This window comes from Triturus cristatus, chromosome 12 (genome assembly GCF_964204655.1).
Source record: "Triturus cristatus chromosome 12, aTriCri1.1, whole genome shotgun sequence".
In the NCBI taxonomy this organism is placed as follows: domain Eukaryota; kingdom Metazoa; phylum Chordata; class Amphibia; order Caudata; family Salamandridae; genus Triturus; species Triturus cristatus.
The window spans coordinates 708,529,026-708,546,147 of record NC_140595.1 but is presented as its reverse complement, the minus strand read 5'-3'; the positions used below and the strand labels follow the sequence as shown (position 1 = coordinate 708,546,147).

At 45.6% G+C, this 17,122-nt stretch overlaps 1 pseudogene across 1 annotated transcript in view; it reads right to left on the bottom strand.

The window, feature by feature from the left end:
• Positions 1–17,122, bottom strand: part of LOC146780367 (polyunsaturated fatty acid lipoxygenase ALOX15B-like) — a 101,295-nt pseudogene that overhangs the window by 19,184 nt on the left and 64,989 nt on the right. The gene's annotated exons all lie outside the window — the stretch shown is intronic.

Below are 17,122 nucleotides of genomic sequence, written 5' to 3'. Positions count from 1 at the left end.
TAGACATGTTTGGCAATGTAGTGCCTCAGCCGATTTGGGCGAAAATTCGTCACGAGAATCACGCGGCTGAGTTAGGCAGTGACTGGGCTGCGCTTACAGCGGCAGACGCCCAGCAAGTTGGTGGGGCTAAACCTGAACAGCTTATTGTGGATTTGCCCCAGAGGATAATTACTCTTATGAAAACGCTTATGCCAGCGATGCGCGTCAATTGGGACAAATTGTCCGCGTGTAAGCAGAAGAGGGATGAGAGTGTCTCCGATTTCTCTACGAGATTTGAGGAAGCATTTGTTGATCATAGTGGTCAGGACATGAGTTCGGAGGGTGGTCAGCGGTTGTTTGTTGATAAATTTGTATCGAACTTGTTGCCCGAACTCAGCAACAAGCTGAAGAATTCTGAGAGTTCGTGTGCTGTTTCTACCACTGCTCAAATATTGGCTACGGCCCAATATTATGAAAACAGAGAAAAGGAAGAAAGTGAACGTGCAGATAAGTAAACGAAGGATCTTAAAACTAAGGTCTTATTGCAGCAAGCGTATCCTCCGCGCTCAAATTTTAATGACTCGCAACAGCCAAGTCGCTCACAATCGCAGTTTCCCAGATCACAGGTGCGCAATGACTCTCCCGCACCTCGCTTTGTGTTGGGGTATAATCAATGTGCATATTGTCGAGGGGAGGGCATTTGAAGTTTAATTGCCCAGTTCTACGTGATAGGAACAATGGTGTCGGCTCGAGGAGGTCGTAGTGGTCCTCAACAAGCTACCCGTGGTAGAGGTCGCGGTGTTACTCAGACTGAGCGTCTTGCGACTTCGTCAGACTCGCAGAATTGTTTCAATCGACGCGATCTCTCGTCTGGTAGATCTGCACAGTATCATGTGGATGACTATTATGTCGAGCGTGATGTTGATACGGACGGTATCTACTAGGACGGCCATAGACAAAGGAAGGGAGAAGTGTCAGTTCCGGTGGATCAGAGAGGGCCTTATGTCGCAGTTGCCACATTGGGCGTCGTTGAGCCTTTTCTGTTGGACACTGGTGCAGCAAAAAGTTCCATCATGCATTCGAAACTCCCTGGCGCGCCTTTGTCTGGCTTAACGAATGTTTCCGTTGGATTCTCTGGTGCCCCCGTTAGCAATCCGGTTTCTAGACCCTTGCCCCTTACGATTGGGTCTCATGAGTTAGAAGCTCCTTTGATTTTGACTACTGGTTGTGGTGAAAATCTTTTGGGCTTGGATTTGTTGAAAAGATAACATGCGACATTGTACTGCTCTCCTACGGGAGTAGAGCTTACATTGGGTCAGAGAGTGATTTCCCCTATGTATTTATCGATCGACAAGCTCCCACCGGAATGGAGTTCTCTTGCGGCTTCTTTGTGGGCGACAGGTCCCAATGATGTGGGCCTGCTGGAAATACCACCTTATGTTGTTCAATTGAAAGTTGATGCGCGATTACCGCGCATACCCCAGTATCGTATCTCCCTTGATGGTGTACGGGCACTATTAGCGATCATCTATGATTTGATCGATAAAGAGGTTATTGCGGAGACACGAGGTAACGTGTGTAATAGTCCTGTGTTGCCTATTCTGAAGCGAACTGATCCCTCCAAGCCCCCTGTGTACCGTCTAGTTATTGACTTACGGGAGGTAAATAAAATTGTTGTCCCGCAGTTTCCTGTGGTGCCCGACATTACAGCTTTACTGACTCTGATTCCAGCCTCTGCATCATGGTTCTCGGTAATGGATTTGAAGAATGCGTTCTTTAGCATTCCAATTGCTGAGGAAAGTCGAGATTTGTTTGGTTTTTCATTAGGTGGTCGTAGTTTCCGGTTCAAACGCGCACCTCAAGGCTACTGTGAGAGCCCATCGATCTACAGCCAAGCTCTCAAGAGCCAACTTGATGCATTCGTGCTGCCAGCTTTTGCGGCCTTGATTCAGTACGTTGACGATCTGTTGGTAGCTGCTGACACTGAACAAATTTGCAAGACTGCTACTGTGGCACTGTTGCAGCATCTATGCGACTTACACCACAAGGTGTCACCTTCTAAATTGCAATATTGTTGTCAAGAAGTTACCTATCTAGGTCACTTATTGTCAAAGGCGGGAAGGAAGTTGACCCCTGAAAGAATTGCAGCAATTGCCCGAATGACTGTGCCGACGACTCAGATGTGCGTGCCTTTCTAGGTATCACGTCATACTGCAGACAGTGGATCCCAAACTTTTCACTGTTAGCAAAGCCCTTGATAGCTCTTACGTGCAAGGATGTTTCGACTCCTTTGCCATGGACGGAGGAATGTCAGAAAAGTTTTTCTGAACTTCGTGATGGGTTGTGTTCAGCTCCTGTGTTAGGTACTCCTGATTACAGCAAGCCATTTACACTATACGTCCACGAGAGGGAAGGTTGTGCGTTGAGTGTTTTAACGCAACAATTTGGTGACAAGCAGCGCCCATGTGCATATTTTTCCTCGACCTTAGACCCGGTAGCTAGAGCGTTGCCGAGTTGCTTGAGGGCGACGGCGGCAGCTGCAGCGTCTATTCGACAATCCGCAGGTCTGGTCATGGATAATATGCTCCTAGTGATGGTTCCGCATGCAGTTGATACTCTTCTGAATCGTACAAAAACTCAACATCTGACGAGTGCAAGGTTGTCTGGGTACGAGCTGACCCTTTTGGCAAGTCATATACAGATCAAGCGTTGTAATGTACTGAATCCGGCGACATTATTGCCGAGTAATACGGAATCAGATGATGTACCACCACATGATTGTTATTTACGAACTGAGGAAGAAACAAAGGGTCGTGTGGACCTGAAAAACACTCCATTGGTAGATCCTGATGGTACTTTGTATGTTGATGGTTCTTGCTTTAAATTGCCGAATGGCGATGTGACGACTGCGTATGCTGTAGTGACGTTGAGCACGGTTGTGGAAAGTGCGAGATTGAATCAGAATTCAGCACAAGCGGCAGAGTTGATTGCATTGACAAGGGCATGTGTCTTGTCTAAAGGAAAGCGAGTGAATGGGTTTACCGACAGTCAGTACGCATTCGGTGTTGCGCACAGTTTTGGAAGACTGGAGAGAAAGAGGATTTATGACATCGCATGGGACGAATATCCAACACGGGCAGCTAGTGAATGATCTTTTGGATGCACTTACCTTGCCTAAACAAGTGGCGATTGTTAAATGTAGTGCACATCGGAAAGTGACGGATGATGTTGGTCGTGGTAATGCATTTGTGGATGAGATCGCTAAGGAAACGGCTAAGAATCTTACAACTCGAATGTATGTGACAAGTTCAGTGAGATGGCCGACGGAAACTGGTATGTGTGAAAACACTGTAGAGAGTGTGAAGGCAATTCAGAACGAGGCAACTGAAGCTGAAAAGATCAAGTGGAAAGAAAGTACGGGAAGGTTGGATATGCATGGATGTTGCGTTGACTTGACGGAATGTCAAAGGTGGATGTTACCAGATGCGTACGTATTAGCTGTTGTGACGATGGCTCATGGGTTGTCACATATTAGTGCAAAAGGGATATGCAAGTTCTTGTCCCCTGTATGGAAGAATGAGGGTATTACTAAGTGTGCTGAGAGAGTGGTTAAGAATTGCATGGTGTGTTTGATGCACAATCCTGGCAAGGGCACCCCCACTCCACCTGGTCATTTTGCTCCCCCTGTTTGTCCCTTTGAAGTGATCCAACTGGACTTTATCCATATGGAGAGATGCAATAACCTGAAGTATGTTTTGGTTGTGGTTTGCGCGTTCTCTAGATGGATTGAGGCCTATCCTCTTAAGGATAATACTGCCCTGTCCACAGCGAAAATCCTGCTGAAGGAATACTTTCCTAGGTATGGAATGCCACGGATCGTGTGGTCGGATAATGGAAGTGAGTTTGTAGGAAGTGTGATGCAGAGTGTGTAAGGGCCTTGGAATCCGTCAAAAATTCCATAGCGCTAATCATCCTCAGGCAGCGGGTTTGAAGGGTACAATGGTACCCTGAAGCTGAAACTTGCAAAAATACAAGCTTCCACTGGTCTATCATGGCCTGATGCCTTGCCTCTGGCTCTCTTATCAACCAGGGCGACTGTACACTCGAGTAGGGCTTAGCCCATATGAGATTGTGTTCGGCCGCCCTGCGAACATTTGGGGAGTCCCGAGACCTAAGGCCTTTGATAGTCTTGAGTATCCAATGCTAATTGATTACCTTCATGATTTGACCACTAAACTACGGTTGGTTCATCAACAGGTCTTTGAAGCTCTACCGGCGCAGACAGAAGGTCCTGGACATCAGCTCCGGCCAGGCGATTGGGTCGTTACCCGAAATTTTGGTCGGAAACGTAACTTGGAGCCAAGATTCGTAGGACCTTTTCAAGTCTTGTTGACAACGAGGACTGCGGTTCGATTGGAGGGCCGGAAGAACTGGGTCCACGCCGGCCACACGAAAAAGGTACCGATCCCCTCACCAACAGACGGTTGGGTGAGAACTGGGATTGCGGCAACGGAAACTGACACTCCTTTAAACTTTGTGCCGTTTAGTGACGCTCAACCTGTAGGAGATGATCTGTCGCTGCCAAACCCACTTGGAGTCATCAGTAGCAGAGAACCCAAGGTCTGATTAGTTGTCCACTTTATCGAACACTGTTGCGCCAGCTGAACAATTGTTTACAGAGCAAACTCGACCTGGAAGAAGTCGATACTTTCTTCGTTCAAGGACTAATAAAAATTAAGTCGTATATTTGTTCTTTTTCCCTTTTTTTTTTTTTCGGTGCTATGAGCATTATGGACAATTACATCCTTTATTTTTAAGTTTGTGTTTTTCACTGCTAAAGAGATTTGTATTAAAACTGAACGTTTTGAGGAAAACCTACCATCCGGGTTACCGTAGGGCCGTGCGGGTACTCCTTTGTTTAGCAGGTTTCCGACGCTAGGTCGGTTACTTTTGTCGATTCCTGGGAACTCCTGGGGATTGATAATCGCTACTCAGAACGAAGTGCGTCAAGTACGTCACGGACGGTTTGTAGAGGATGGCATTCTTTAAGCTGTTGGAAGTAGAAAGGATGTCGGCGCAGAGATCGGAGTTATATAGGGTTGTACGAACAAAATGTTTTCGGTTTCAGGTATTCCTACTGTTTGACTGTATCTATGCTATTGGTGGGCGGAGTGTATTTTGGAACACAGTTGTCATTGCCTTCTGTTGAACCCATCCTTTTCTCCTAACATAAGCTCCATCACCACTGTTTCCCCACATTCTTTTCATCCTTTGCCTCAACACGAACAGGTTAGACGTGCGGAATTTATGAATAACTCCTTCGTTCAACTCCTACATCAGCATCAGTTGGTGATGAATACTACCAACTGTTGGGTGTGTGGGTTAATGCCACATACTATGGATAGGGGTATTCCGTATTTGGTCCTTCCTTACAGCCCCCAGGGTTCTGCTCGAGCATTCCAAACTATGTTTCGTAGTGCACTAGATTCCTACCCCAGTCGAGAGCCACGCTCTGTTCATTTTGGTCCTGGTCCGTACCATAAGCCTTTGGCGATAGCGGATTTAGATAGATGTTTTTGATGCATCGCTTATCCCAGATGAAGAGGTGCAAGCCTATAAGGATCTGAGTGAGGCTGAGTATAGTCTTTCAGTGGGTGATAGACAGCTTAAGAGCTCGTCCCCAATATGGATTGTACCACACCTCGGTAATTTCTGCTTGAAAGGTTTGGGTCGAAATCCGAGAGCACAACTTGGGAACAGTGCTTGTACTGACACGTATGTCCTACCGATGCTCTCTTCCCCTGTTTTCCTGACTGCTAAGGGCACTTATTTCATATGTTATGAACGTGCATATACATGGCTACCCCGTGATTTTTTGGGTACCTGGTATATTGCGAATCTTTTACCACCGACTTTTACAGTTGCCTCAGACTATCATAAGACTAGAGTTGAGAGGCGTTATTAGCAAAGAGGATACTGCCGGTCAAGAAGCAGGAGATTTCTTTAAGGGTTTCCTGCCGTTTTGGGGACCTATGGTTAATAGTAGGAACCTAAGACAGTTGACCCGTGTAGTCGAGTCTACTGCTAATATTACCGCGAGTGCCCTTGGTAATTTAACAGCTGAACTTCAGGCGGATAGACTCATGACGTTGCAGAACCGGATGGTTCTAGACGTCGTTCTCGCAGAAAGAGGTGGTGTGTGTAAAGTTATCCATTCAAGCTGTTGCATTTTCATTCCTGACAATGCTCCAACTGTCTACCAAGCCATCTCAAAGTTGCACAAGATTTCCGAGTCCATACACGTGGACGAAGGTAATTGGACACTTCTAGGATGGTTTTGGGGTTTGATATCCACTTGGGGTTGGAAAATTCTGATGATCGTAGGGGTTGTTGTAACGTTTCTATTCACGTGTTGTCTTTGTGTACAGTGTGGTCCTGCCTTATGTGGCCTTTGTGCTACAACGTGTATAAGACGGCCATCTGTTACCAAGGAGACATTGATGAGTAGAATGAGGTTTCAGCAGCAGGTGAACGATCTGATGAATATTGAAATAGACTCCGATCTTGACGAGTGCTTGCCTACATGAGGGCAAAAGGAGCGTCTGAGGTTCCGTGTGAGACGGAACGACACTTTTTGAGTGGTGACGAATATGGATGAGTTTGGGGTCTACGAACCGCAAATGACGAGTATAGTGGGTGTACGTAGTTTCGCTACGCCACCACGTATGGTTCGTCTCATTTTTGGGTATGTCCATCCGAACCCTCGGGGTCCATTTTAGATACGACATCCATTTTGTTTCTTGCCTTCAAGTAGCCAGCGAACGGACGTTGCCCGCTTCGTGACGCTGGGACTCCCAAGCTTACATGAGGGATACGTGTTTCTTTGAGGGTGACTTTTACGATAAGGGAAATGACACGGCGAAGGCAGATGGCCCCGCTCGGGACTCATCTTGCCGTGCTAGCCTATTGTTTCAGTCATGCATGCATTGGACACGAGGTCTTTGATCCTGTCATCAAGTTTTTTATTACTCCCGACACTCTTCTTTAACCTGTTGTGCATCCTTGTCCTTTCTTTGCATCTGTTCTTGTCCTCTCTCCTAATGTGTTTACGGTCAGAATGGAATGTGTTTTATTGCGGGGTAGATATGTTTTTACAGTTGGGAACCGGCAATGCTGCTGTAATTATGTTCCAGCCTCCTGAAACATGAACACTACTCTTTTGAAGTTTATTGTGGGAACTGAGTTGTAACTTTTGTTCGCCATACTGTGCAATGGCAAAAACGTGTATAAAGGGAGCGATCCACTTTTGCAATTTGAAGCAGTCTCCGAGAACCTACACGTTGTGTACTTCTTGTGATCTCTGTATCCCTGCAGTAAATAAACGCTGATCTCTGACGTCGCTGGAAGTGTCCCGTGTCTCTGTGTTTTGTACGCCAGAACAGGTAACCCACGAAGGTTTCAGGTGTTGTCCCCTGGCACCGCTGGGTCTTAGAATAACCCAGTCCTTCAGTGGAGAATAAAGCAGTGTCCATGAATACCTTCCTGTTGAAGAGGAGGATGTATATCTGGAATTATGCCTCAATTTGTGCATGATCTGATCTGGATTAAGATCTAGGACTCCGATAGCAAGCCTGTCTGGAAGATGGCCAAGACAATGAATGCCTGCATCTAGGATAGCACAAATGATGGCGCATTCTTGAATGCGATCCAGGAGATTCCATAGGCGGAAATAATTGGTCCGATGGAAGGGGAACAGAAGGTGGTGGAGGACAGTCTGGTAATACTCTGAACAGATTCAGTATGGTCTCCTCTTCCTCATTTTTTCCTATGTGTTTCTTCGATTTCTATATGCCTCGATGTCCATGCACAGACGTTGACATGCTTGTCAATGGCAGCCTCCTTCGAGGTTGCAACGTCATCCTGTTCGACGTGGATTGATGTGCATGCCTTTATGTCGACGCTAATATTCTCCCTTTCCCTCGGGGGGGGGGGGGGGGTCTTGAAAGCATCCTGCAGTGCTGACAATTTTCAGAAACATGGTTTACTGGAAGGCAGAGAACGCAGACGTCGTGAGGTTCAGACTTGGCCTTCCTTCCACAGGCAGGACACTTGCCAAAACAAAGTCCTTTTATTTAACAAAATGCCACACTATTCTGTCAGAAAAAAAGGCTGAAAATATAAAGGGGATGAAAAACGTTGAATGAAGTAGTAGTTCCACTGGTGAGTTGATGAGAAAAAGACTAAAAGACAGCCCAGTGCTCCAGGATCCGGTCATCAGGAGCCAGAAAAAAGAAATGAGGTATTTGCCACCTGCTAGGCATGATGGGATACTGGTGATCTCCGGGTCCTTAAAAGGCAGACACCGTTTTGAACGCGCATGTTAGCAGCCTTTAGGGCTAAACTGTCCTGCTATCCATCTTCTACAAGGGTTTGTGAAAGATTTAAGTGGCTTTGCATAAAATATTTACCTAAAATGTTAGATTTATGGTTATATTAACCCTTTTGCACGTACACTGAAGAATTAACCACTTTAGCATATGTGAATAGGCTACATAATAGGTTTGTGTTTCTACAGTCCTCGGAGGAAATGAGAATGTACACTTAAGATACTCTATGGAAAGGAGCTTAGGGATTTCCGCAAGTTGGCGGAGCTACTCAAATCCTCATGACCATTGCCGGAGATCCCCCCCTTAGGAGAATTATATTGCCTGCGCAATGGCCACCCTCAAAGGTCCTTCTCTCTACTAGGCTGGGTTCTGAACTGTGCCTGCAAAACCATACTCACCTGCCAAGACAAGCTCACTCCTTCTGTAGGAAGGTGGATATCTGACTATGGTTACCCCCAAATTTTTGCCTAGTGTCTAGCTGGTTTTTCGACTTAGTTGGCCTGAGATCCTGCTATTCAGGATCTCAGCCTGGCTGTTCTCTCTTTAAAATGGACTCCATGTACCCTAGGTACATACCCAATTGGTTGGATCACCCTGTCAGCCCCTGTACCAGTGTACACTAGGTACCCAGGGCATTGGTGTACCCAAGGCCTGCCAAGGGCTGCAGCATGTATTATGCCACCCCAGGCTTGGCCTAACAATTTGACACAACTGGCTGATCACTCAGCTGGGGTAAGTTGGTGTAATCACCTCTTACTTAGGTGTAGTATACCTATACCTAACCTTAAATGGGACACCTGGTAACCTATAAGTCACTCCTATGGCAGGCCTTAACAATCCTGAAGGCAGAGTGCTTGGTTCCATGTGAGATGGTGCTCTGGCATGAGCTGAGCCTGTCTGCAGTGGTCGGAACAACTTCCTTCTACTGTTTCCAGATATCGTCATACCATATACTCTTAAGTGCATTATGAACCTCGCGGTTAAATGCTATCTTTGGTTTGGCTTTATCAAAACATGTCGAGTAAGGTGTCATACGAATTGGAATACTAACCCCTCGCCAATTCTGGCGACGGGGTTAGCATTCCACCCTTCTAGAGGGACACGACATGTACAGTACCTGAAACCCGGGTAAAATCAGACATAGCCTCAGCTCCACAAAATGGATGCTGCCACCACAGACACAAGTCTGCCCTCCTGCTGCTGGGAGTCCTTCCAGCTTGGGAGGTGTGGACAAAGGGTTTCCTGCCAGGGGAGGTGCGAGCACCACCCCAGACAGGATTTTGTGTATTGGTCAGGTAGGGCTTGAAAGAAACCAGACATGCCTGTGGCTCACAAGGAGCCTCGGGGCATATGCCAGTTCAAACCGGTCCTGGGGCACACCAGTCCCGGGCCTGGGGCGAGCTGGACAAAGGATTGGGGGTGTAACCACCCCCCTTCCTGGTCCCACCCATAGGGAGGGACCTAGCAGGTAGTCCGGCCCCTAGAATCCGCTTAAAGGTAGGAGCTGTGTCCTAAGACTTCAGACATCCTGGAATCAACTTGAAACTAAGAAGAAGACGGGAACTTCGACATTCTGCTGCACAGAAGACTGAAGAAAATCTCCCCTGTGGTCAGGGAGTGACCACCTTGCTAACGCAAGCACCATCCAGCGAATCACCGTCTGCTTTGCCGCCGCCTCCCGCCGGAGCCCGAGCCCAGAGACTGACAAGACCTGGACCTCCAGACCTCTCACCGCCCGATCCACAGTCCCTGCAAAGAGGAGACCCGTGGAGGCACCGAGACACGTGGAGCCAGCCATCTTGGAACGACTACGACAAGCTGACCAGTGCAACAACCGAGGCTCCCTCCAAGTTGTGCTTTGGGTCCTGAGAAGCCCAACCCTCGAGCAGCATCTGCACCAAAGGTGAGCCCTCCAGCATCTCCACGATCTGCGTGGGGCCCTTCTGCATTTTGCCACTCGACGCGCCTAACCGGTTGCTGGCCCGCTGGCTAGTGGCCATCTTGGCGACGAAATCTACGACAAACACCGCTGGTCTGGTTGCTCCAGGCTGGCCCTTGCTCCCCTCCAAAGGAGCAATCCCTCTGACCTTGCTGGTCAGAACCAACAGCTGATTTCCGAATCCTCCTGCAATTGCTTTTGCCAAGGCTTGTTTGCTTCGATCAAGTCGCCGACACCGCCGACAGCGAGAGCCTGCGTGGGACAGCTCGTGAGCCGACTCCTGGACGTCGTCGACCTTCAGGGACCACGTGGCTGCGGAGACAAGCTACCCCTCATCACCTGTTTGCACCCGACATCGCCTGGTACCCACCTGGTGCCACGCTGGTCACTGGCTAGTGACTGTGAACACTGTCCCCTCTGCTTACAGGTCTTCAACATCTCCGATCCACTCTTGGATCCACTGCATCTCTCCCGGACCGACCGCCTGCAGCATCTTTGTCTTCAAGCTCCACGGAACAGATAGAAGAAACCCGACGCACTTTGAGGCCTATGCACCCGCTTCCTGTGGGTGAGGTAAAGCTGGTACTCCGGTGCCCATGTGTAGTAATACATCTCTAGTGCCTGTGTTCCAAATCTTAAGTTCCTAGTCAACCCGGAAGATCTCCTTTGCAGTAACTTTGTACTTTTTACGCACCCATTGAAACCTATGGGAGCACGCGTGTGACTATTTGCTCTGCACACGCCACCCGTGGACCTCCTGGTCACTAACTGACGTTAGCTCCTTGTAGGCCCAGCGATTCTAGAGGCCCTAGGCCTTTTCCCTTTCCTGTTCGTGGTACTTATACCACTATTTTAGTATATGGTTCGAGTGGCCACCAGGGCCTATCCATATAAAGTGCAACTTCTGTGTATTCTGTGATAATCTTGTTTGACGATTTGTGCTCCTGTGCTCATAAAGAGACTAGGGGTTACTTTGATAAATAAATACATATATATTTTGAATATATATCTGTGTGGTGTCCTTTCATTGGTATAAAAGGGGGTTACTATTGGTAAAACAGCTGGCTTAACACGCATCACGAGTTTAGCCTCAAAGACTGCTTAGCCTACGCTACCACTAGGGCAGCTAGTCCGAAAAGGTTGACTTACAACCACACCATAAGGGTTGCTTGGCATGGTACAAGGTGATCACTTTAACTAGTGAGCATCATATACCAGGCCAACTTCTCACACCTTCCTTCTGCACAAAGACGGGTAGCTTTGTTAATAACTTGTATAGGGCCAACTTTTCAGCAATCATATGCAAAGGCCACAGTACCTCCCCAAACTATTTCAAAGGTAGTATGCGGCTACGCTCCCTATCAGAATTCACGGGCTACATTCAAATCACACCATACAACATTTAGACTCAGATTGCGCCATTCTGGTAGTTACCACTGGAACTTTCAAAGAATGCCCCACACAAGTTTCCAAAATCACTCTGTAATGCCACCTTGTTAGTCTTTTAAAAGAAAGAGTTAAAGAAGCACACCCTGCCAAAATTGTAAACGAGTCTACCTAGTTACTATACATTGTACTACTGTTGGTGTGTTGCATTGCCTTTATCAGAAATCAGCTTTTTTGATGAAAGCGTGAATCGCCTCCCTGGTTTATTTCTTCATACCGATTTATTTCTATAACAATCCACCTTACAGAAGGCAGTGTGACAAAATATCATGCCAGTCATTTGTAAGTACACATAGCTGCCAAGGTTTCATATGGATGTGTGTGGGACATTTCTATGCTTTCAGTGTGCCAGTGTTTGACATTTGGATACCTAATGAGTGACAATGTAGTACAAGATTATCAGCAACAACCTGGAAATTAATCGTTCCATTTTTTCTTTGAATCCAGGCACATGGCGTTCTAAATTTATAATGACGGCAGCAAAACTTCAAGTACCAGAATTCAGTGGAAGGAATGAACAGATACTCAGCCCTGAAGTCGTCTCATAACATGTTCCAGTTTACTCTGTAGTGCTTGTGAACAAGACATGTTCAGCTAACCCAGGACAGGTGTATTCCCTGATGTCTGGGTTGGAGAGGGGTGGGCAAGGTCAGACCTATTACTTTTGCAAGTGCTTTTTGGGGGGCCTTTATTCTATCCGAGTTCGAGCTTGGAAAGCGTGAGGGCAACCAGAGAAGGAGAGCTTTCTGGTACATTTTTTTTTATTATGGGACGAGCTTAAAGACCTCGTAATACCCACACAAACAAGTGAAATATTAACTGTAAAGGAACCTGGCTTCATGTTCATTTTAATATGCATATTTTAGCAATCTGAAGAGTTTAACTAAGACATGCACGATCTGGAAAAAATTGTGGCGTTAATCAGGAACCATTCAGGAGATTGAAGCAGAGTTCTGACTTTGAACTGTATACTCTCACTTGGTGAATGCAACTATAGCTTTTACACGAGAGTTCACACAGATGGGCAGTTTCTAGCAGCTTGGGTACTCGACATTTCCCCGTTGACAGTGGGGTATAAAAAGAATCTAATTTTCCTGTCATTCTAAGTGTCCTAAAACAGTCTGGTTGTAACTCGAGATAAAAAACAGAGTCACCCGGGCTACTCTATCTACATACGTGTGCATGGCTGCCTCTCCCGTTTGGGAAAGCATGTCACATTAATAATTTCACTTTCTTAGGAAAGTGTTTGACTAGAGTAGTTCCCCCCATTACAGCAGCTGATGGCTGACAGGGCACCAGCGCTGGTCAGGCATGGCATCAACATCCCTCGGCACACAGGCTAACACCATCTCAGGCTCAGAGACATGATCACAGTTCTTCGTTGGCACGCCAAGAAGCAGTGGACATGTTGTAAATGCATAATTGCCATACTTTACTTCAGTATCTCAATCAGCCATGCATTCACAGATGGATAACTCACAGGGTTACTGTAGTTGCAGCTGCGATTTTTCAGCAAATGAGTGGTCGAAACCCTATTCTTGGAAGTTTTGCTTTGTTTCTTCCAAAGTAACCACAATGAATACACTTAAATCCCATATCGAGGTCTGCTTTTGTATATAGGATTAAAATGAGGTAACCCTGAAGCAGGAATGATTTATTGAACGTAATAAAATGCACATCCGAGTAGTACTCCGTGTGAGGGGCTCTCCATTGGCACAATAGGACTTGGACTAAAAGCAGCAGAGATGTTCAGAAGGTGAAACAGTAAGTAAACAAAAGTACATGCCTGTTGATGGGGAAGACAACCACTCATGAGTAGCAAACGGCACCTGCACACCAGCAGCTCACACCTGTCACTATTACTGGTAAGGAGAGGACACAAGCATCCTTCAGAGAGCAAGCAATCCGTGCTGCTGACTGGCCATAAGCGAGTCGGCGACTGCCAGTCCGGGAGTTTAGATTGTATGTGCTTTAAATTCTATTCCGAATACATGGTTAAGAAGGTGGGGGGTTTCCACTACTTATTCTTTGTGCATTACAGCAGCCAGTAGGTTAACGCATGCAGGGACAGGGTGACTACATCGATCCAGGGACATCTTAAAGATTTGGGAGGTCCCGAGCAAGATGCATTTTAGGGGGGCCCCCGTTCACAAAAGCTCTTAATTTATGATCCAATTATAATCTTTCCGACACCCTTTCCCCAGGTCACTGATATTACACAGGGACACTCGTCAAAATACTAAAGGTTTACATCCAATATTCAGGGATAGTAGTGACGGGTGTTTAAGACTAACACAGCAGCAGCTCACTAATATTACTACGAAGAATCTCAGCGACCCCCTCCCATTTCTCATCAGGGCCGGACTGGCCGTAGCAGGCACCAGGCGTTTCCCCACTGAGACGCCAGGGTACTGCCAGTCTGGGGCCTGCTTTTAAAAAGATTATGGCCGTTTCATGAAACAAGCCCTGTGAATGAGCATGCCACTAACTAGCATTAGTGGGCGAGGGTTCTTTAAAAAACCGAAGGGTTTCCTTACTCACAAGAGGAATCCCAAGATGTTTAACGCTTCGGCAGCCAGCTCACTTGCATGGATTATTGCATTTGATAAGAGAAGTGAAGCAAGCCTACTCTCTTCCTATTCTCTCCTTTTGTTCGCCTCTATATTACTGACATTTTGCCGAGTAATGTCATGTGTGTTTCACACACACAAAAAAAATATATATATTATATAAAGGAAAATGGTATTTAAAACACGGTTTACGGATTATTCAAGGTCATCGGGGCAAGACTCCCTGCAGAACAGAGCTCGCTCTACAGGGGCCTCCTGAGAGGCAGGGGCTCGGATGCAGATATATTTCAAGGCATTGGCCTTGGGGGCTCTGGCTCAATCTGGCGCTTTGGCTTCACTGTTGTCCTACTGGGACAGCATTTTGCCTCCAGTGGGGCAGCGCCAGGCACTGAAGTCTTGGGTGGACAGGCTGCGCACTGCAAGTGGCATGACGTTACCTTCAGATTTAAACAAAATCTGTCATGGGAGAGACTCCAGGCAAGCTAGCCAAGGCCCCCCCCCACCCCCGGGGGGGCAAAAAAAAAAAAAACTGTAGTCCGAGGGGAGTTCCTCAATAATTAGGAGTGTCTCATCTACAGGTCAGCGCAAACATCACTTTGTTTTACTGATTTCGGATATAGATGCCCGGTAAGCATTAGAATGTTGGCATTGACTTGCAATTAATCTAAAACCCTTTACTTCAATCTTGTGTGTTTGACTTGGATAACGAATTAGAATGACAAACCTGCCTTTGGATTAAACAAGACATGCAGACATTTGGTGCTGGGCTTTAATATTCATAGACCTTTAACCAGACGCTGCCCCTTTAATAAATGATGTTCTTTATAATGCTACAACCTGCACATTTAATATAGTTAATGGGACTAGTTTAGATTCGGTCTTAGCTATAGAATGGTTTCTATAAACTTACAGTAATTACTAAACATGTGAGCAGCATCAAAGTAGAGTTTGTACTAAATGAACAGGACATTTAGAAGTGCAGAAAAGTGTCCGCTGACTAGAATTAATGGTGGGTAGAAATGCAGCTTGCTCGAAGAATGTCACCTTCCAGATAACAGTAGAACGTGCCTTTCATTTGTGAAAAAAGTGCCTCAGAAAATACCATTATAGAAAATGGGGTAACTCAGTTACATGTCACAGGACCTGGGTGTCGATCAGTAAGGAAAACAATTGGTCCCCAACGCTCCTGAATACACTTCAATTAGTAAGTATATTATGGATTTAATCCATCTGGCAAAAGATTAACGTACAAGCACATTCAATAGGAAAACATAGATGGTCACCAGAAATCAATTAAATTGTAAACATCAATTTATTCTTTATATCCAAAACATGGAGAAACATATGAGACATAGTATGTAGCATGGTTATTTCCAAGACTTGAGAAATAAGTGCTCATGTGTTAACTAGCAGAGGAAAAGTAAGAGGACATCAAGGGATATTTACACAGAACTAGTTAAAATACTTCAAAAGAAGGGATCCGACCAAAATATTACTGAGAGCGCCAGTACCCCTACAAAGATGGGCCTACCCCTATTGAATGCGCTTGTACGTTGAAATCTTTTGCTAGATGGATTAATCACAAAATACAGCAGGTAACCTCGAAACCTTCATGACAATTTTTGCTGTTAGAACGTTATCATTTAACCAGAGCCTATTCATAACCAACTGAAAGCTTCATTTTCCATAGAGAACAGAAAGCAAATGTAATCCAAAATGCATTACTATATTTTGTTTCTAATGACTTCCTGCTAATAAGCTTTACAGTTTACAGATTATATGTTCAGGTAAAACAGCTGCTTTATCAGAAGGTTAGGAAATGAAGTCCTCTTAAAATGGGATTAGAACGGTGGGAACAAAGAAGATAGCCTGCTCGGATGATGGACGACATGTGGACAGCAGGAAGGGGGAAGCTGTGCCTTAGAGAACACGAAGTTTCCTTCGAATGGAGATGAGACCATGCCACAACTTTAAATTACTGCTTTAAAAACATGTTACTAGTTTAGAAGCTTCAGATTCAGAAGAGCTGCAGATTTGGAGAGACTTGGACTGAGATTCCTTTAGCACCGCAGAGATTCGGATGGATGGCAGATTAGCTAGGATAACCTCAGTAGAGATTTAGCATGAGAGGAGATGGGAGGCAGATCAGCTGGGACAAGGGCAGATCAGACGGAGCTTGAGAGATTCAGTATACTGGGAGGCAGATCAGCTGAGATTGAGCAGAACACAGGTCATGTCCTTTTAATATTAAAACCCAAGCTTTAGGTTTGGACTAAACTGACTTTGTCAAGGCTTATTTGCTCTATACTTTATTTTCTCGTTATCGGAAATTCTGAAATCAATTATTGATTTTAGCTTCATGCTAATATCTTGCCTTTATTTTTTAGCTCTTAATGGGTTCTGACATCATTTGCACCCCATTTCTTAGAATAGGGATTCTTGCCTTTATTGAGTGTGCTGTATGCACATTAGAATATGATCTGCACCAACTATTTGTCTATCAATTTAGTAATCGATTGATATTGAACTTTGAATTAATTAATAAAAGAAAGCTAAAACTTTAAGAAAATACATTTTTATAAACTACTCATACCTCTCATCATGGACTCAAAATAAATATTTTGACAGTTTATCTACTAGACCTGTATATTCGGTTTGAGCTCTAATTCATAACATGGCGGACAAAGTCGATTGACTTGGTCAAGAGCCATCAGGTATTCAAGATTACGAAATCTGTAATTGGGTTGTTTAGTCTTAAATACCCATTTGACCAAATACTCTTTGATTTCACACAGCAGTAA